This window comes from Microtus ochrogaster, chromosome 18, assembly GCF_000317375.1.
Source record: "Microtus ochrogaster isolate Prairie Vole_2 chromosome 18, MicOch1.0, whole genome shotgun sequence".
Classification (NCBI taxonomy): Eukaryota; Metazoa; Chordata; class Mammalia; order Rodentia; family Cricetidae; genus Microtus; species Microtus ochrogaster.
This window is the reverse complement of record NC_022020.1, coordinates 53,176,952-53,198,381: the sequence shown is the minus strand read 5'-3', so window position 1 is coordinate 53,198,381 and position 21,430 is coordinate 53,176,952. Positions and strand designations below refer to the sequence as shown.

General features: G+C 47.7%; 1 protein-coding gene and 1 pseudogene across 3 annotated transcripts in view; one reads left to right on the top strand and one right to left on the bottom strand.

Moving 5' to 3' along the window:
- LOC101998696 overlaps positions 1–2,088 on the top strand; it is a 31,880-nt pseudogene extending 29,792 nt beyond the window's left edge.
- The window catches only part of Ldlrad4 (low density lipoprotein receptor class A domain containing 4), a 313,809-nt gene extending 294,666 nt beyond the window's left edge, over positions 1–19,143 (bottom strand). For 2 of the 3 annotated variants that reach the window (XM_026783320.1, XM_026783324.1), the window contains exon 1: positions 19,084–19,143. The gene's annotated coding sequence lies outside the window, so the exon portion shown is untranslated. Of the gene's footprint in view, positions 1–18,292; positions 18,340–19,083 lie in introns of those variants that run through there. The other variant, XM_026783322.1, reaches the window with a different exon arrangement.
- Positions 19,144–21,430: the final 2,287 nt, after the last annotated feature.

Here is a 21,430-nt window from a genome sequence, read left to right as displayed (position 1 = left end):
CTTCTCACCTGTTCACCCTTTTTCTGGGAAGAAAAAAAGAAGTCAGCTTACAATAGGCAGTTGTTTTACTTTTGTTCCATCCCTAAGTACTTCATGTCCAAGGGGAAAGAAACCTGCACAGCATGGGAAAGTCCAATGCTCTTCCGGTTGAGCTAAGTGAGGAAACGCCAACTACAGGTAACGCATAAAGGGCACAAATCCAACAGTGACATTTTAGAGAATTTCTTCCGCCTTCTTTCATGACAGACAACTTCTTTCCAGTCAGAGAACTTTGTCTCGCTTCAGGTCTGACCTGCTGTCCTCACCTGGACAAGGGCGGGCCATCTGAACCACGCTGTTAGAATCCACAGCGCCCAGCAGCTCCTGGAGTGTTGGGTAACTCCTCAGAGCAAGCCCGTGGCAAGCAGGGATGGTATGAGAACCATGCTTATTACACAGTTTCCTTTGCAATCAGCCTCACAGAATGGGATCCCTGAAGACACAATCACTTAACTCAAGGAGGAGCCCAAGGAGCCACCACGCTCTGCCCAGCCTCTTATTATACAAACAAGATCTTCATCAACCAACCAATTGAGAAAATCCTCTAGACCTTATTTCTCCACTTAAGAAATAAGCAAAACAACTTCATGACACTTCCTAATCCAAATTAATTAAATGAATCAAATTAAATAATGCATGGAAAGAGCTAGATAGCATGAAGGGGGCTCTCAGTGGGGAAACTGAGACTGGGGGCTTATGTGACCATGGTGTCCAGCACGGGTTAATGATGTAATAGTGTCCACTGAGAACTGGACCTTGAGTTGTTCACGCTACATGGACATAGAGCAAGAAACAAGACCCCACGATCCTTGGACATCTTCCAACTGCTTTTCCTGTTAACCAGGGTTCCATTTGGCCTTAGAGATGGAAGCAAACACATCACCTCTGCCCCCAAGGTGATAAGAGACAGATGCTGGCAGTCACTGTCCACAGGTCCACTCTCCGTGGTAGCCTCCCTTGGTATGGAGCAGGTTAACAGCAGCCTCGTGTGCAGACAGCCCATTTCTGAGCACTTCCTGGAGCCCTGCAGTCTGATCACAGAAGGAAGTGGGCACAGCACTACTGGACAAGGGGAACACTTGGTCCTTGACCTCTGCCTCGTGGTCATGGTCATGCTATGAGGCATACAAAGGTCATCACCCACCCCCACTCCACCCCCACTTTCCAGCTGAGGGAGCAGGACTCTGCGGACCATCCTGGACAAGCAGCGCTTCCAACGGCAGAGGCAGAGCTTTCCAGACTGCAGACCGGCCTACCAAACCACACAGGTGACCATGGCATGCGAAGCATCAGCTCAGAAAAAGGACTGGGGACCTTTCCCCATCACTAGACAGTGATCTCAGGGAAAGGATGGAACAGTAATTTGACGTGTAACTGTTTGCCCATCTAATAACAAACTCTGTCCCACAGAGGACTGCCCGGCTTGGCTCCAGGAGCAAGACAGGGACAGATGGAATCATTCTGTGAAAAGTAACTTTCTGTCCCCATAGCAACTTCATCCCTGCCTCCAAAATACTTAAAAAGATACACATCTAACTGTTTTCCACAATTTTTCAGAAACTGGCTTTCAGTTCCACACCCGTTACTGGGAATGTTCTCATTATAAAAACAGAAACACAAGATCATATTTTTAAAAAAGAAAAATTTTTTTAGATCACCCTTAGCACCATACTTCAAGGCATCTATTTTTAATGTTTCTGTATATTTCCTTTCGGTCTGTCTTCGGGGGTCTGTGGATTGGGGGTGAGGAGGTACAATTCAAACCAGATTCTCAGGAAAGGTAAGGACGGCTGTTCAGCCTTTGCTCACGCCTTCCCTGCTCCAGGCAAGACTGCCCGTGTGTGCCGAGTGAACAAAGGAAGAAATCACACTTTTCTCAAGGTAAACATGGTTGGTGCTATGGACGATTACACGCAGGCTGAAAACACCAGAGGAGAGAAACTAGCTGCTCTTTGGGACTCGTTCCTCTCGGGCCCTCGTCCCTTGTTCCACAAGGGAACCGATTTTCACTGTGTCGATTTTAAACCCAAGACACAGCAAAATAATTGAACTCAGAAATTCACCTGCAATACCAGAATAAAAGCACAGTCCGACTTTGGAAGTGCGTCAGACTTCCAGGAAACAGTCAAATGTTTAGTCTGTTTTGGAAAGAGAGCAACAGAGATTCCTAGACCTTAACCGTCTCCACTTTGAGCTTTTCCTGGCAACAGAGATTATGGAGAAAAAACACACACCTTCCTAAGATGATTTCTAGAACATTCATAAATCTAACTCTAGGTCACAGCTCGATGGATTTGCTCTAAACATATAGCAATATTTAATGCACCCGTAATTTATGCACCTAGGGATTTAAGACTGAAAGAGTTAAAAAGGAAAGCTAGAGGTGGTGTGGAAAACAATTGCTTCTCCTGAGTTGTAGAAGGCAGCTATTCTGTGGGGGGAAGAATAAAACAAGAATTTGATGTAGAGATCAGGAGTGGAGCTCAGAGGAAGAAGGCTTGCCTAACACCGATGAAGTCCTAAGTTCAGTTCCAATCCTGGGGGGAGAATAGTGTAGGTAAGTAGAAACTTAGCCCTGGGAAGGGGGATGAGAGCGTTGAGTGACATGACCCCCAAGCCTGTTCCTGTACTTTACCCGCTCCATCAGAACTTACTGTTTGCACTGAAGGTTGACCTAACCCACAGGAACAGAGGTGTGATGGCCTTGCACCCACCCCTGACAGCCACCTAGGCATCAACACACAGACAGAAGCCCATGAACTGCTCTGCCTCAGCCCCAGAGTCTCACAAAGCCCTGAGTCTTGAACTTCTCTGGGCCACTGCCAAACAAGGCCCCCTAGCTCCCATGCCCACTTGTCCATGTAACTAGCAAAACTGCATCGCTGCTGGACAGTGGACAGGGCAGTGACCTGTCTGCTCTCGAGTGCTTTCTCGGAAAGGATACCTTCCAGCTCTAACAGAATGCCAGAGACAGGAAAAAGCATAGTGGGGAGGCCACCTGACCAAGGCAGGACACCTGAGCAAAGGCCTTAATCAGGCCAGGAACACTCATGTTTCCGGCAGGGAGATCACAGAGGCCTGGGATAGGAACTCCTTGTGAGGAGCTTTGAAGGGAGGAGTCAGACTCCCCGGTGGAGCACACACAGGGAGTACCCTAAAGGGTGGTGTGATCTGTGATACATTTACAGATAAACAACAAGATTTACTCAAAGGCTGGACTATGTGATAGATTAAAGATGCCAGAGGGGGGCTGGAGAGATGGCTCAGTGGTTAAGAGCACTGACTGTTCTTCCAGAGGACCCAGGTTCAATTCCCAGCACCCACATGGCAGCTCATAACTGTCAGAAGATCCAGTTCCAGGGGATCTGACACCTTCTCACCAATGCATATAAAAAAATAAAGTTAAATAAACCATAAAAAAAAAAATAAAGATGCCAGAGGTGAGGCCTGAATCACTGGGCAGGTGGAATTGCCAGCGATCAAAATGAGACAGCAAGAGACTAAAGGACATTAGGGAGAAGATCAAGGGGACATTAGTGAACATACAGGGCCTGAAGGGGACAATGATGGACAGGAGAGAGAGCAAGAGGTACCTCCATATAGTTTGAAGTGAGAGTATTTTTTTAATTTTTCCTTCCATTCTTTTCCTCCCTCCCTCCTTCCCTCTTTTCTTCCTTTCTTTCTTCCTTCCTTTTATGGTGCTGGGGACCAGACCTATGTCCTTGATAATTATTGGCAAGGGCTTTGTCACCGAGCCACACCCCCACTCCGGTTCATTTTTCTACACTCTGACTGAGACACTTGGAAATGAAACTGCCCAGTAGGCATCATGGGGTAAGAGCTCTGAGCCTGAAAATCAGGGCAAGCTCCCTTATGTAAAAACATAACCACTCCAGCAAAAGGATTCTGCTTCCATCTAGAAATCTCTCCACATGCAAATGAGGTGGGGCCCTGGTTCCCTCCTGACTATGACACCAACTTTGCCTCGCTGGCAGGGTTCACAGCCAATACCCAAAGATAGTCTTGCCTAGACAATGTTATCTTAAATGACACCGAAAGTGACAACCAGGTCCTAGAAGGAATCTGCTTCAAGCGAGAATGTGCTAAATTCTCCAGCCTGCTTTCAAGAATAGTTCTTAAATTCTTTTCCCAGCCTTGTCGAGATATCCCTCTGTAGCACCTCCAGGAACAAGAAGAAATGCCCCCTCCTTGATGTCTTACCATAGCCTAGCAACAGTAGACGAGAAAGTAAGCTTCATGGATCACAGTTACAGCTGTCTTCCGATGGCAGACAGTATATTTGAGTGACAGACAAAATAATGAGTTTATCTATTGAGGCAACCCATGCCCGGTTTCTACGCAAATGCAAAGAGTGTGGTTTCATCTACAGTTTTCCTGCAGGGCAGACCCCTTCATCAGGGACCCTGCCATCTTATTGCAAGCCCGCCACCAACTCGCTGTGCGTAACGACAAGGAAAGTCCTCTGCAGAAGTTATTCAGCAAGTATTGATCACACAAGCTAATTACCAGAGATCAGAAAACACTTCATTTGCCACCTAAACTATTGACCGGTGACCTCAAGCACTGTTAAGAGGAGCAAGCGCCTGCCACTGCTATTCTTCTGGGAAACTAAGAGGGACTGACCAGAGGAAAACCAGCAGACATGCCAGCCCTCGATCCTTATTATCGGCTTCAGAGACAGGGTGGAGTCTGCTGTTCCAGCACTTGTCTTTAGCAGCAGCTTTATGCAGCTGCAGGCGCTCGTGCACCGGATGCAACATTTCCTGGGGCTTCCAGGGAGAAGGCAGAAAACTATGGAAGCTAGTGTGAGCATCGGTGCGAAAGAAAGGCTTACACCGGGAACACTCGGCAGAGAAAGAGAAGAGTCACCACACACAACGGTAAAGACGATCAGGAACAAGGATACATCAGCCAGCTCTGCCAGGACTGGCTCAGCGGCCGGAGCCACACCACAGGCAACCGGGACAAGGCACAGAAGCAGTTTGGGCCAAAAGGGAAAAAACAGAGATGAAGTCAGCTTGGATCCCCAGCTGAACACCCTGTACCAAGACAGAAGCCAAAACTATGTTGGGGGTCAAGGGGAAGAGGTTAGGCTGTGGACGGAAGTTTCCGTGAGTGGAACACAGACCCAGGAAGGGGCTGGACATCGTGCCAGCAGCAGGATGAGTCTTCAAGTTGGTCAGAACCTGCAGTGCTTCTCTGAGGCCCTTGAAGAGCCATGGATTCCCCCAGAAAACACTGGTTTGCTGTGGAAGGACATGAACGCTTGCTGTGTGCCCCCAACTCACACTTGCTGCAGGGTGCCTCTGTTCTCCACCACCCTCCTGGGGAGGGCTTCACAGTCTGACCCCTTTACTCTTGTGGGTTTAACTACATATACTTGCAAATTCAATTTCTAGTGTTTTATCCTAACCTCTCAAAATTGCAACTACCATGTGCCCACCCCGCCACCAACTGTGATTCCTCAGACTCTATGGCCCTCAGGAAACAGCCTGCTGTGGGGCTTGGACAGGAACAGGAGATTGCCTTCCAATTTGGCTTTGCACATTAAAATTAAAAAAAAGAAAAAAAAGAACCAAGTTGAATTCCACTCTCAGCTAAAAGGCACACTGATTATAGAAGTAACAAATTTATTAATTACACTTCAATGTACACTTCACTAATTATTCGCTCCATAAAGCCAAGGAACATGAAATTAGATGTCGTCTGTGGAAAGCTTTAAAAAGTTAGGAATGTTTTGCAAACAGAAAGCATTATTTTTCCCACATGAAAGTGATGGATCTGACTTCCTGTGGGAACTGAACAGGTATGAGATTTAATCATTTATCGAACTGCGAACAAATAGGAATTACTAAACAACAATGGTCAAGCCCCAACCCACAGTGTGAACAATCAGCAATGACAAGAGGCCAAAGGGGCTATAATGACTGTACTGAAGCTCCCTCCCAAAAGCTTGGGCATCAGGGTGGCATGCTAGGGAAATGCGATATCCCTCAGCAGGTGGAATGTCTCTAGGTCCTCGAGGGTTTGCCTTCAAAAGCCATAGTAGGACAACATCCTCTTTGCTTTCACGTTCTGGTCGGGACATGAACCATTTTGTTCTACCACATGACTCCCCCATCCCCCAACCCCTGCCATGATGCACTGCCTGTCCACAGACCCCCAACCAAAGAGACCAGGAAGTTCTAAAGCCATGAGACAAAATGACTCTTTTCTGTCTATGGGCCAGTGAAGGCAGATCTTTGTCACAGCAACAGAAAGCTGGCCAGTACAGTGAGCATACGACAGGCTTGTTTTTCTTTCTCAATGGGTGAAGGACGGGCATCCACAGCCCGGCACCATGACACAAGACAATGATCACAGAATGCCAGCCATGGCTGATGCTAACCAAACGTGTGCCCTTGTCCTTGTTTACAATCTTCCAACAAAATTCCTCACCCTGTTTTCGCCTTTGAGAACTGGCCCATCCTTCAACTACAAAACCTGTCAGGACCCCTCATGCCCAATCTATCCCAGAAAGACTTTGTTCCTTCAACAATTTGCCCCAATGCTGGGCTGCCTCCCATCACAGTTTCACTGTCTTGAGCATGAGTACCCACAAGTGTCTGAAATTTAAGACACTTATGTCTTACCCATGATGCACATTTCGAGAAGCCAGTTAAAGAAATGTTTTTTTGCTCCCTGCGCTCTGTGCACGTCAAACACAGGGAACTAACTTACTAAACTAAAAAGCCCCGTTCTTAGGAACTAAAACAGTGCCCATGCTCCAAACCTGAGTAAATAATCCCAATATTTTGAGGACAGTTTCTCTGGGTCAGCAATGCATTAGTCTTTCACATCACCTAAGCTGCCGGCCCCTTGCAACCCTCCAAACAAAACTTAGGAAAGGAGCCCGTAAGTGTCCACGTGGTAAAACAAACAGTGTTGGCACATAAAAGCTACAGACATAGGAGCTGGGGGTGTAGGAAGTGTAGTGCTTACTAGAGAGCACGAGTTTGTTTTCCAGAAACTCTAAGAAATAAAATACTAACAGAAATAATTTAAACTTAAACTCTGAAGTTTCAGGAGCTGTGAGCACTGCCATGTATCTGTGACATAGTTAGACACATTAGCCTCCCTACCTGTAGCCACATGGCTGTGAGTTCACCTCTGTCTTACTCCATGCCCCAGTGTTGGCTTAATGGCCTCCTGAGAGCTCCGACTCTTCAATCCTGCCACACTGGGGACAATAGGTGTGAACAGGGCGGTGGGAAGTGGAGGCTGGGGACACAATCAGAACACAAACCTTTAGTCCCTCCTAAAATTTCCCTTCATTTTCCAAAGTCCACAGAAAGCCTCCCCTCCCTCCTCCAGGGGGGCTGTCACTACACTGTGCACGCCTGTCTTCTTACAGTGGGGGACAGACCTGCAGCTTTCGGTATTTGCACCCTCAGAACCTAGGGCTTGGACAGCATATGAGTTCTAGGAGGAAAGAGAGTGAGCGAAAGGTAGGCTGCAGAAGCCCCTGCACTAGCCACCCTTTGGGCCTAGCGGCTTCTCTCTCCGCGATGTGGGATGCTTTTCTGAAGCAAGACTGGATTATAAATCTGCTCATGGAAGAGCCCTTATTTGCCAGTTGCTTCTTATATCATATTCCATTTTTCCCAGAGTCTCTAAGTCCCCAAAGAGCATGAACTGGACCTCTTACCACATTCCAGTTCCGGGCAGGCACTACACACACACTTCATATTTGGCTTAATAGCGTCCACTTAGGAAGCAGGGTGTGTGGTAATGGACCCCTCCCAAATGGTTGCACACGCCCTTATCTCATTTTGTCCTCCCCAAATGTAAGAAAGGGGCAACTAGTTACGCTGGAGATCAGGAGAGTGAGGAATGGCGTCTAGAAACATTCTGGGTCGATAAAGTCTCCAAGCAATCCAAGGAGACAAGAGGGATGGCTAGAGGAGAAACAGGTGACAGTGACCCCCAGTGATAAGCCCTATGGGGATCCTGGAGCCACAGGCCTGCTCAGTCCTTCCACAGATACTGCGGGCAGTTACCCCAAGGCATATGGTCAAATCCCTGCACCAGCTCAGCTTCCTCAGTGAACCAAGCAGGGACAGCCTTCTCCATCAGGACAGGACTCTTAGTTATCTAAGTGCGCCCAGATTTTAAAAACTTGGTACAGCCGAGTGTGGTGGCATTGCCTTTAATGCACTCAGGAGGCAGAAGCAGATGGATCTCTGTGAGTTTGAGGCCAGCCTGGTTACAGAGTGAGTGCTATGACAACAAAGGTAACAGAGAAACCCTGACTCAAAAAAACCAAACAAACAAAAACATGATTTTCTTTTTTTTTTTTTTTTTTTAACATGATTTTCTTTTTTTTTAAATATTTATTTTATTATGTATACAATATTCTGTGTGTATGCCTGAAGGCCAGAAGAGGGCGCCAGACCTCTTTACAGATGGTTGTGAGTCACCATGTGGTTGCTGGGAATTGAACTCAGGACCTTTGGAAGAGCAGGCAGTGCTCTTAACCTCTGAGCCATCTCTCCAGCCCTTAACATGATTTTCTTGAACTGATGTACTATGCAAAGCTAATTATAACTGTATGTCTTAGTTAGGGTTACTATTGCTATGATAAAACACCACAACCAAAAGCCAAGTTGTAAAGTGATGAGGGTATGCTGTGAATACCATTGGTTAATAAAGAAACTGTCTTGGGCCTGCACAAGGAATAGAGGTAAACAGGGAAAACTAAACTGAATGCTGAGAAAAAGGAGGCGGAGTCAGAGAGAAGCCATGGAGCCCTGCCAGAGACAGATGCCGAAACTTTAGCCGGTAAGCCACAGCCACGTGGTAATCCACAGATTAATGGAGATGGGTTAAATTAATATGTAAGAGTTAGCCAATAAGAAGCTAGAGCTAATGGGCTAAGCAGTGATTTAATTAATACAGTATCTGTGTGGTTATTTCAGTTTCTGGGCAGCCAGGAAACAAACAAGCAGCCTCCTCCTACAGTAAAGGAAAGTGTTTGTTTTGGCTTATACTTCCACATCAATAGTCCATCACTGAAGGAAGTCAAGACAGGAACTCAAACAGGGCAGGAACCTGGAGACAGGAGTTGATGCAGAGGTCACAGAGGAGTTCTGCTTACTGGCCTTTTCATCATGGCTTGTTCAAAATGTTTTCTTATAGAAGTCAGGACCACCAGCCCAGGGATGGTGCCATCCACAATGGGGTGGGCTCTCCCCCATCAATCACTAATTAAGAAAATGCCCCATAGCCAGATCTTTGGGGACATTTCTTTCAGTTGAGGTTCCCTCCTTTCAAATGGCTCTAGCCTGTATCATGTTGGCATAAAACTAGCCAGCACACTGTACACATACTTTTTTAAAATTCTTTTCAGATGAAAAATATTTGAAACACAGAACTACACCACTTAAAAAAAAGATTATGTCATAATCCAAACACCAATGAGACGAAAGCTAAGCATGATTAGGGTGGGGCAACAATTTTAATAGCCAAAGTTGCAGAAAAGCAAACATCCAGCCAAGCCAACTGAGAGTCAACACCACTTTGGACTTCCTGCAGCTAATATATCCAAAAGGCACCCAGGCAGCCAATCTCTGCGCAAGAGTGAGCCAGAAACTAAGAACAAACAAATAAAAAGCAACTCCAGGCAGCTGTACACAAAGGAAGGTTACACCTCATGTAATCTTCAGACACTTGGATACTGAGTAAATGTTCTAGTACCTACCCAGCACACAGCTTCACGGCAACCACATCTACCAAAAAGTGGTACCATCTGAAGACACAGCACCACCATGGGCTCCAGAACATGCCAAGGGACTGTACTAGCCAGGTCTCTGGAATGGTCATTACCCCATTAGTGATGAGACTCCATCGCTAAGATCTTGGTACTATGCACACTGCCCACTCCCCATGAGAGCCGGTATATATACCTCGGGAAGGATATGGCACTCACTGTGCCTCCAGACACACGAAAGAACCTGCCCTGAGATTGAAAGCTCAGGCAGGTGGTGCAGAATGACTCCAGAAAGAAACGGCCACCCTAGCCGCACTGCAATCTGTCCTTTCCATGCCTGTACCCCTGTTGAACACTCCTATGAAGACTTCACTCAGAACTGCTTGCACAATCCCATGGACCCTGCCTACTGTCTGCCAGGTACTGTGTACTGAGTCATGCCCCCAACACACACCCACAGAACAGATGAACGCCTTGCACTGTACACAAGTCCCCCCACCCCAGGAATGAAGGTGCCTATGAAGATAACTACAGTACGCTAATTACAACCAGCCCTGGAAGAGTGATCCCCTCTTCCTGCATCCTCCAACTGCTTCAAACAGTCTACATCTATAGCTTTTCTATAAAAGACTGACTTTTATTAAGCAGACCCCACTAAGATGATTTTCATTTCTCTCAAGATTTAGGAGCGAGCAGTGTGGGAGGCAAGGCTTTGTTGGGTAGCATACAGGTCTGGAAGGGTTGAGACCTTCGTTGAAATGTACGAGTACAGAGAACATGACATGCCTCAGTGGAGGACACAAACATGTAGCACGGAGAAGCAACCACTTAATCACTCGGCATTTAACTCCAAATATTGCCCTGCAAAGGACCCAGGTTCAGTTTCTAGAGCCCAAGGAGGTTGGCTCACAACCTCCTGTAACTCCAACTCAAGGAATCGACTGTCACCTTCTTCTGGACTTCAAGGGCACCTGCACATATGGGAACATACCCACAAACAGACACACATATACAATTAAAAATATTTTTCTAAAAGATTCCTAAAGGTGAATAGTATATACTCATCATAAGAAATATTTTGGAACAATATTTAAACCACATTGAAATAATCATGGTTGAATACAATGTTTCAAAAGAAAAGGATATATAAATTTTGTATGTGATCTTACAACCAATCGATAAGATTCTATATATAAGTTTATACCCAGCCAATAAACTGAACAGAATCAACTAAACTGCTTATACTGATCAACTCTAGAGATGGTAGAGCCATGGGAAATTTCGGGTAAATTTTCTTTTTCCTTCTTTCTTTCTGTATTTCCTATTTTCAGTAGTAAATGAATAGAAGGAAAAAAATCTTATTTCCGCCCAGCTATTAACAGATACAGCTATGCTTGGACAGGCCCAAGTTCTGGGTACTCACAGTGTTGCAGATACAAGAAAGACAGAACCTAGAGCAGAATAGTCATTGAGAGACCTCATCTCCCCAAACAGAACCTTCCAGACCAGCCTGTGGACCAACCCAACAAAAGCTCCAACATGTCCTGTATTGAGTGGTGTACTCCATATTTGTATAGGAGATGGCACACAACCCAGACAATAGCCCCAAAAAAGCATCTGCTAGATATTGAGCTTAGAAGCTGTCCTTTGCTGTCCTATGGCCATGAGAAGGTCTCCAAACAGAGCAAGGGCCCAGTTTTCTATGCATCTCTCAGATCTTACCTCTTCCTATAATCCCAAACCTACATGGACTCTGTCTGGGTCCCAAGATGCACAAGTGTTCACAAGGAATTGAAGGTGTAAACCAACAAACACAAAGATGCTGGTGGTCCAGTTCTCAGAGCTGAGACTCTCTCACCACAGACCAGAGAGCAGTGAGTGGAATCAGAACAGGGAGAGAGGTGAGGAAACACCAAGTGGGGAGGCAGATGGGGACCCTGAGCTTGCTTGCTGGCTAGAATCTTACTGAGGCCTACACAAAGACAAGTAGAGAAATGGCACCCTGACGTGGGATTCCCTTCTGTATACTGTGAACATGTTTTATTACCATTGGCCTATGGCAGGGCAGAATATAGGTAGGTGGGGAAACTAAACTGAATGCAGGGAGAAAGAAGGCAGAGTCAGAGAGACACCATGTAGCTGCCAAAGGAGATAGATGCCAGAACCTTACTGGTAAGCAACAGCCTTGTGGTTAATTAATAGAAATGGGTTGATTTAAGATATAAGAGCTAGCAACATCTTTAGTCATCAGAGAAATGCAAATCAAAACGACTCTGAGATTCCATCTTACATCTGTAAAAATGGCCAAGATCAAAAACACTAATGACACCTTATGCTGGAGAGGTTGTGGGGAAAAGGGAACACTTCTGCATTGCTGGTGGGAGTGCAAGCTGGTACAACCCCTTTGGTTATCAGTATGGTGATTTCTTAGAAAATTAGGAAACAACCTTTCTCAAGACCCAGCAATGCCACTTTTGGGTATATATACAAAGGATGTTCAATCATGCCACAAGGACATGTGTTCAACTATGTTCATAACAGCATTGTTTGTCACAGCCAGAACCTGGAAACAACTTAAATGCCCCTAGACCAAAGAATGGATAAGGAAAATGTGGTACATTTACACAATGGAGTACTACACAGCAGAAAAAAATAATGACATCTTGAATTTTACAGGCAAATGGATGGAGCTAGAAAACATCATACTGAGTGAGGTAACTCAGACCCAGAAAGATAATTATCATATTTTCTTACTCATAAGTGGTTTTTAAACATAAAGAAAACCAGCCCACAAATCACAATCCCAGAGAACCTAGACAACAATGATGACCCAAAGAGAGACATACATAGATCTAATCTACATGGGAAGTAGAAAAAGACAAGATCTCCTGAGTAAATTGGGAGCATGGGGACCTTGGGAGAGGGTTGAAGGGGAGAGGAGAGGAAGGGAGGGGAGCAAAGAAAAATGTAGAGCTCAATAAAATCAATTTTAAAAAGATATAAAAGCTAGCTAGGAATATACCTGAGCCATGGGTCAAACAGTGTTGTAATTAATATAGTTTCTTTGTGGTTATTCATGTGTGGGTGGCTGGGAAACAAACGTGCAGTCTCTGTTTACAACAACCATTTCTTCTCAAACTCATTTGGCCTCTGAAGAAGAACATGTAGCCTGTCTGTGTAGCCCTTTTCCAAAGTATCAAAGCCACACATCTCTTAGCCAGATGGCCCGAGTTCTTCAGGACTCCATTTTTTTTTTGTTTACCATTTTGTATGACTTTGGATAACTTCTTGACTTGGGTCTGTGCAACATGAATGTCAGCTGTGTGTGTCACAGAGCTTCTGTGAAGATCACATTAGCCAATACATGTGCAACTCTAAGAAGAGCATCCAGCAGAGAACACATGCCCATAAGTGGCATTCCTGCCACTGTGCTCTGACTGTGTGCCAGGGTCCATACAGGTCCGCCCAGGTTCAAGGAGCCTTTCAGAAAGCAGCCCTCTGACCTTAGACAGTGAGATTCTACTACAGAAATTGCCACCCCAACTCAGCGTACAGGGTGCCAGTCCCTGGGTCCACACACAATAGGAACAAAGCTCAGTTATGCCTCCCCAGTAACTGCCTATATCTGAAGAGAAGTGGCCGCAAGCACACAGGAACCAGCAGTTTGGCAGGAAGCCTGTATTCTGCAAACCCCAAGGGCAGGAAGTCCACACACACCAAAGGGTCCCCACCACACCCTGTGAGAAGGAAGGGCCAGCCAGAGTGGATGGGATGGGTTGTTTCCTCTTCAAAATAAGGCTTTGAAGAGACGCTCCAGGGCAGTCAGAAGCAGGGTGACTAAGGGCACACACATGTTTCTCACAGCCACCCAATTCCTGACCTTAATGTCACTTTAATAAGGCAGGCCTGGAGTCCTATCTGCAAGCAGAATTGCAAATCACTTGGCTGGGACTCCACATAGGAGGTGGCTTTGTAATCTGAGCAGTGTGTCCACTAACAACTAGAGCAAGACCATTAAGTTCATTACACCTGTCACTCTGCCAGCTGAGTCGCCAAACTGCCATGATAAAAGTACATTATGCCCAAGGAGTGCCACCCAACCCCCTCCCGGACAGCGTACACCCATCGACAGCAGGCAATTTGTTCTTGGTGTCTGTACCTGCATAAAGAACACAACTGTAAACAGCTTGGAAACAACGGCTGTGGAAGACCTCAGGTTCTGAGCAGCTATGCATGCTTCACTTTCCTGGGAAGAAGAACATGGCTATAGACCAAGATGGAGACAGAGACGGACAGCCTAGTAAAAAAACATAGTAAGGAGGGACGGAGATTTGTTAAGCAGATTCTGCTGAACAACCCAGAAGGGGTGGGAGGCACACCCTTTCCACCTCTCGACCAAGTTCCAGCACTCCGGGCAGCAAGCAAGGCCTTCTGGACAGCGGCACCTTCCACCAGGCCTCGGGCGCAGCACATAGCCAGCTGGGCTGCACAGTGGGTTTGCAGGGCAAGCGTGGTGCAGACAGCAGTAATTTATTTATCCCTGTCATGTAACATTAACAATCTGTCTGGAGCTTGGCAAGCACCAACTTGCACTGTCATATAAACTGTCTGACAAACTTAAAAGTTTCATAAATGCTTCTCTTTCCCCAACAGACAACAAAGCATCATTTTAAAAAAAAATAGTTGTTATCTTTTCTGTCCCATCACTCTCTTCCTTTTTCCAAAACTAAGGGAGAACAAGAAAGAAAATCAGCCACCAAAGAACCCACCCAGTCAGAAGTGACCTGTCAGTGATCTCCACCACCTCACTGGTTTCCCAATACCAAGTAAACAAATGAATGGGGTCGGGATGGGGGGCAAAATGGGGTCAGCTGTGAGGGTGCCGGGGTTACTGAAGAAAAATCTGCAAAACAAAAATATCGTCATTAAAAATTAATAAAGGGTGTGGACATCCAGCCCCTATCTCGCTCCACTCATGGGAATTTGAGCCAGACATTCTGCGTCCTCGTTAAGTGGAAGCTGGCAGGCTGTCAGGGTTTTAGTGGGTTCTGGGAATGCCAATATATTAACCAGAAGACTTTTTGCATACCCTTCAGAGTTTTTATTCTAGAAAAGTCAACCATTTGGCACAGTAGAGCCTTATTTTTGTCCAGGAAAGCTCTCAACTGCCAATCAAGGGAGAAATTACAGCTACATTCTTCGTAATTTCCAAGACCTCACTGGAAAACAAGCTTGGTGGAGAGAAACAGCTTAAAAAGACCAAAGCACCATTTTTAGGAGGAATTCAAAGAAAAAGCAATTCATATTTAAATCAAATGGACATGTATCAAAACAGGCAGTATTTTCAAGTCTTCCTGCAACAGAGGAAAACCAATATTAATTGGAAATGTGAACCCAACAGAATCCATAGCCATGAACAATACAGGTGCTTGCTTATTTCCTTTTGTTGCCAAACATGAACACAAGCAATGGCATACGTGTACACATGAGCCACATGTACACACGCATGTGTGCATACACACACACACATCTCCCCCAGAAGTAGCAGGTCTTGGGGTTATAAAATTCAAATAATATGCAGAATTCCTGTTCCTATTTTGTGGGGTAAGGGCATGCATGTGTATGTGTTTATGCGTGTACACACGCATGCGCGAACCAGAGGTCAACATCAGGTCTTTTTCAATCTCTCTCCGCTGTGCTTTTTGAGTCAGGGTCCTTTCACTGAACCTGGAGCTCGCCAAATTATCTAGACTGGCTGGTTAGCAAGCTCCAAGTATCCGCTCATCTCTGAAGCTCAGCACTGGCGTCTACAAGGGCACCAGGGATCTTAACTCCGGTCCTGGTGCTTATGTGCCAAACATCTGACCAACTGAGCCATCTCCCCAGGCCCAGTTTTCTTATTTTAAAACTCACAATTCACTTCCCGTGTACACTCATAATATAGGTCAAGATGTAATTCCCACTTAACGCAGCCCATGCTGGCAGAAAGTAACTTTGACACCAGAGAAATAATGGCTTCTGAGAGGTTTTTCTACCAAAAAGGACCAAGGACACAGAGAACAAGCGAGCCAAGGACAGATGGGGGGACAGAGAGAAGGGAAGGGAAACATAGGAACACCGCAGTTGGCCACTACTAACAGCTACTACCCATGTCCATGCGAATCATGTTGAGTAACGCCAACATTTTCCAGGTTAAAAATGCTACACTCCTGTTACTTCCCTGCTGTTGCTTTCAACTCTGACCCCAAAGGAGACATGTATGCTGGAGATGCCACATGTCCAGATACAGAAGAAAGAAAAGAGGAGACATGACCAGGGGTTCTATAAAGATTTAACAAGTCTACACACTTTCGGGTATTCCTGCTCAGAATCCTACCGGTTTGGGCTTTATATGATGACATAGGACAATCCTACATACCACTATAAAGTGACTGACAATGTGGGGTACATGCACAGGGATCCAGAGTTTGGGGGGGGGTCTTTACTTAGCAGCCAGCCAGAAACTACCTAGAGGGAGCAAAAGTCATCCTTCCCTCTCTTTGCTTCCCTGCCAGGTGAGGAATCCACCCCTCCAGCAACCCGGATAAAAAAACAGACAGTGACCCATGAGCTACAGGGCTGCTCTGCCAGGCTGCTAAGTCAAGCAAGACTACAGCACAGACCCAAGCTGTAAACACCTCTGCAGACAGGTCCTTGCTCTCAACACGCCAGGCAAGAAAACTATTCTTAGAACAGTTAGCAGTTGGGGGAAAACAAATATTTGCCTATGGATGTCTATATTCTAACGGTGAACGGCGGAGAAAGGACTGTGGAGCTTCACATCATATGCCAACAGATGGCCACGGAATCACTCAAGAGGCACCTGGCACTGGCTGGGCGCCACCGTGGGATCATGGTCATGAAAAGCAAGCACCCAAAAGGACTCAAAGATAGCCAGCCGTAACTACCTGCTGGCTAGAGTCTGCTCCAACACAAACACAGACTTACAGGAACTGGACCAGAGACATGGGCAGTGAAATCTTCCAGGGGTAAGAGCGGAACGCTAAGACACTAGAAGGCTTTGTTGTTGTAGGAGTTGTTGCTGTTGTTTAGGCAAAGGGAATGGTAGCTACAATTCCATTATAGTAATCCCGGCTCCAATTCTTTTTTTTAATATTTATTTATTTATTTATTATGTATACAATATTCTGTCAGTGTGTATGTCTGCAGGTCAGAAGAGGGCACCAGACCTCATTACAGATGGTTGTGAGCCATCATGTGGTTGCCGGGAATTGAACTCAGGACCTTTGGAAGAGCAGGCAATGCTCTTAACCACTGAGCTATCTCTCCAGCCCCCGGCTTCAATTCTTAACTGTGTTCTACATTCATAGTAAAGTTGCGTCTTAAAGAATTAAACTTCCACAGGGATGGCAGAAAACAAATATTAAATGTCAATAAATACATGTGGATAATATTCAGACCCGTTCATTGTCCATGTCATGATTCAAATTTGACGTTGTTCCTTCACAGAACATATATTCTATATTCCAAAAGGAATGTGCACACGATGCCAGTGAGCCGAATTTATACTCGAAGACCATAGCTTCTCTCATACAAAATGCGGGCCTGGCTTGGCGTGTGTATGCTTCAAAGACCCTCCCTTGAAAACCAACACACAATCCTGAAGGCCCAGGTTAACTAAAATAGGAGGATAAAGTATGGGAACACCCGAAATAATAGAAAGAGCCATGGTAAGTTGAGTTTGGCAGTGCTAACCCAGCATAGGCCCCTGCTTTTTGTACCTGGTGCTGGGACAGAAAGCCAGGACCTCAGCATCCTAGGAAAGCCGGCTGTGGGGGAACATTATCTCCCCACTCCCACACTCTACTCTGAAGGTCCAGCAGGACTCACCATCTCTATCCCCGTCCACCTCTAACACAGTTCTTGAACGTCACACCCCAGTGTGAACACACAGAAGGTCACAAATAAATATCACAGTCATAATTAATTCTAACTTTTAGTGAGGAGTTTCAGGGATGGCAAGGTGGCAAAATAATTAGAAAAGAAGGAGGAAAAAAAAACAAAGAAAACAGACACAGAGGAAAAGAAAAGGCAATCAAAATAATCCGTTCTAGCTCATTTAAGAGTCTTTGTGGAAAAACAGAACACTCTGCTGACTGATGTGACCACTGACACTCAGCAGTCACTCCTGTGCTGGGGCAGAAACTAGGAAGCCCCACTTGTTTTAACGAGTTTCTTGCTGTCCTGACTGGCCAATGCAATGACTCTCCAGGTAACCCGGAACGCCTGGTGTGGGCTCTTGGAATGACGCCCACCCACCATGCACCCCTGTAGTCATGAAACCTCTGCACACCGAGAACCCTCCAATTAAAAAAAAAAAAAAAAAGACAGACAAAAGTTTAAAAACAAGCAAGCAAATGCTCTCTGTGGCACCACAGCGAGTTAACGCACAGAGAGCCTACTGTCTCCCAGCAGCGTACTCACAGGGCGCGCCCCCAGCCGTGCCCAGACGGCACGCCGGGCAGGGGTCCCGGGAAGCCTCCTCCAGCCTGTGGAGCGCAGAGCCCACAACAAAGGCAAGTGCAGAGCCCGGCTGGGTGCTCTTCGCTTCCTGTTTATTCCACCGTGAGGGTCAAAGAGAAATTCAACACACGCCTGCTTCCTCCCGGCCCGGAGACCCAGCCTAAGTGTAACAGCAGCCGCCCCAGACAATCGACTTTGCCAACCAATGCCAGGAGCCCCGGGCAGCCCGCGGCCGACGTCAAAGAGCGCGGGAGGGGGATGGGGGGACCCGGGGAGACAGTCTGAAGGCTGGGAAGCCTGGAGCCCTAGAGCCAGGGCGCAAGGTGCAGGGGGAGGCTCCCGCGCCGCCTTCTCGCTGCTGACCTCCAGCCCCCCACGACTGCAGCAGTTCGCACACAGGCCTAGGAGCGTCGCCGCCTGGGGCACGCACCCCCGCGCCCATCCGGACCGCTGGGCACTGCTGGATGAAGCAGCTTCAGCGGGACACTCTACAACACACCGGGTCCCGGTCGGCAAGACTCTGCCAGCCGAGCGCTCCGAGGATGGCCAAGCGTCCCCGGCCGCCCTCCGCGCCCACCCGCGGCACTGCCTGGCAGACCTGGTGCACGGGTCTCGGGGACGCCAGGGCTGGCAGGGCAGCGGTCGCCGGCGCTGGCTGGCGGGCATCCCGGTCCTTTGCCCGCCCCCTCCTCCCGGCTCTGCTCAGAGGTGAACTCCGGCCAGACGCAGAGACCGCGGCGGGCGGCACTCACCTGCAGCAGCCCCTAGGTGGGAGAGCGGGACCGCCCACGGTGCAGTTCGGCCACCGGCCCTGCGGGCTGCGGGGGAGGGGCAGCGCTCCGGGTGGCGCGACACGGCGCGGCGTGGCTCTTTAAGAGGGACCTGCCACCGGGCTCCCGGAGCTCCCCGCCCCCCTTTCGCCGTCTCAGGACTTGCAGCCGGTCTGGCGGCCGCCGCGGCTCCTCCCCGGCTCGCTGAGGATCCCCGCCGGCTGACGGGAGGGAGGAAGGGAGAGCGCCGGTGCTGTCGGGCTGGGGGCCGGGTCCCGCCACCGCCACCGCCACCGCGCCGAGGCCGGGTCTGTCTCAACTCAGCCTCGGCCGCTCCTCCCCCGACTCTGCGGCGGGGACCCGGCGCGCGGCCAGACGGCGGGGGCGGGGGGCGCCGCCGGGGATGCGGCCCCGCCCAGGTGCACACTCGGTGCCCCCCAGGCTGCAGGACGCGAGCTCTGGGGGCGATTAACGCACACCCGGGATCCTGAGCCCGGTAAAGAGCCTGGAACTGGGGTGAGAGGGGAGCGCTCCCTGAGTATAGGCCACGGGCGGTTTGGGAAGGAGGGCACCTACAGCCTCTTGGGTTGTAGATGCCCACCCACAGCGGAACTTGATCTAAGGCTCTCTTGGGCACACAGTAGGACTACAGGACAGTTAGTGGGAATGGTGAAGCGTCTGGGAGCCCCCTCCTCCAGGCTGGAGTGAATCCTCCGGACTCCCTGGTATCATGCCCTCTTCTAGGGAAAAGCGTCTGTACTGGGCAGCTGGGTGGATCCTTCCTCTAGGAGCTATGACCCTTTTGCCCTTGAAGAAAGACCTCCAAGTCCTACGAAAACTGGGACAGGACCTCCACTGGAGTGCAGACAATAGATCATCGGTTCTCCAGAAGTACCAGCACAGACACTGGTCTACCCAGCCATGTTTGATGGAGATTGATTGCTGCCACCGCCGATTTTATTGCAGTCAACACAATTAGAGTCGAGTTCCTCTCTGCCAAAATTCTCCTCCCTGCAGACCGTTAAGACACATGAACCCAGGTTTCAGGTTGGTCTAACAGAGACGGAAATTTAAAGGAGTAACAGTTTCCAACTCTTCCCCCACTCCCACCTCAGACTTCAAGGATGCCGGAGAAATGACTGTTTTGAAATCTGCAGTTAATGTATCAGTGACTTTTCCATTCGTGGAATATTCGTTCAGTTTTTCTTATGTCTTCAGTTCTGCTCAGCCATCATAGCTATCCGACAGAGTTTGTATGTGATCTAGTAATGGCTACAACAATGGAGAATTGTGTATGAAGCGTTTCTCACAGGTTGCTTTTATTTAATCCCCACAGTGACAGCGAACTAGCTCTTCTCCACTTTACAAATGGCGAAGTTGAGGCTGTGAAACATTTGATGATGTTCCCCCAACCACAAAGATAAAGGTTTAGCGTTGCTAACCGGCAGCATCCAACACTGGCTGTTGAATTCCCGTACCATACCGCCACCTACCTACAGCAACTGTCACATCCAGTTCTGTTCCGCTCAGCCCACTTACAGCTGAGACAGACATAAGGCTTACAATGTCCAGCACTGTGCTGGCTCTCAGGTAGGGATGCTCGGGTCCCAGATAATACAGGCGCACTATAGGGGAGAAGGGGCTTGGAACCCAGATGTTCGGCCAAACGTTTTTGTTTCCCGTTTCAGCTGTTGCTGCTCACATCCTTACACGTGTGTACAGCACGTTACAGTCATGGGAAAACTAGAAGTGTTGAGATGGTTAGCTGTAGGTAAAATTCATTATGGTTGGGTTAGTTTCAGTTAGCTTCATCTCAGTCACGCACGGCCCACTCCCCAGAGCTCAGGCGGGAACTTAGGAAAGCAGGGAGCCTTGTTCTGCTCTCTGAGGAGAACGGATATTCCTAGTCACAGAACAAAATACTAAGGACTCAAAAGATTTGGGACAATGGACAGAGCCTAGCAACGGGAAAGACAAGTAAACAATATTGAAAGATGATATCAATAAAATATTGAAAGATGAATAGAAATAAAATGAAATGGTTTTTTTTCCAGGAAAAGGAAGTGAGGGAGGGGGGACATCTTTCTCGTTGTCAATCCATTGCAGTTCATCTTGTGTTGATTAGCCCTGCCCATATCTAGTCCATACAAGGTTACTATCCCGTCATCTAAAGAGATAAAAATGGGGCTGTAGAGATGGCTCAGTGGTTAAGAGCATTGCCTGCTCTTCCAAAGGACCTGAGTTCAATTCCCAGCAACCACATGGTGGCTCACAACCATCTGGAATGAGGTCTGGTGCCCTCTTCTGGCCTGCAGTATACATGCAGGGA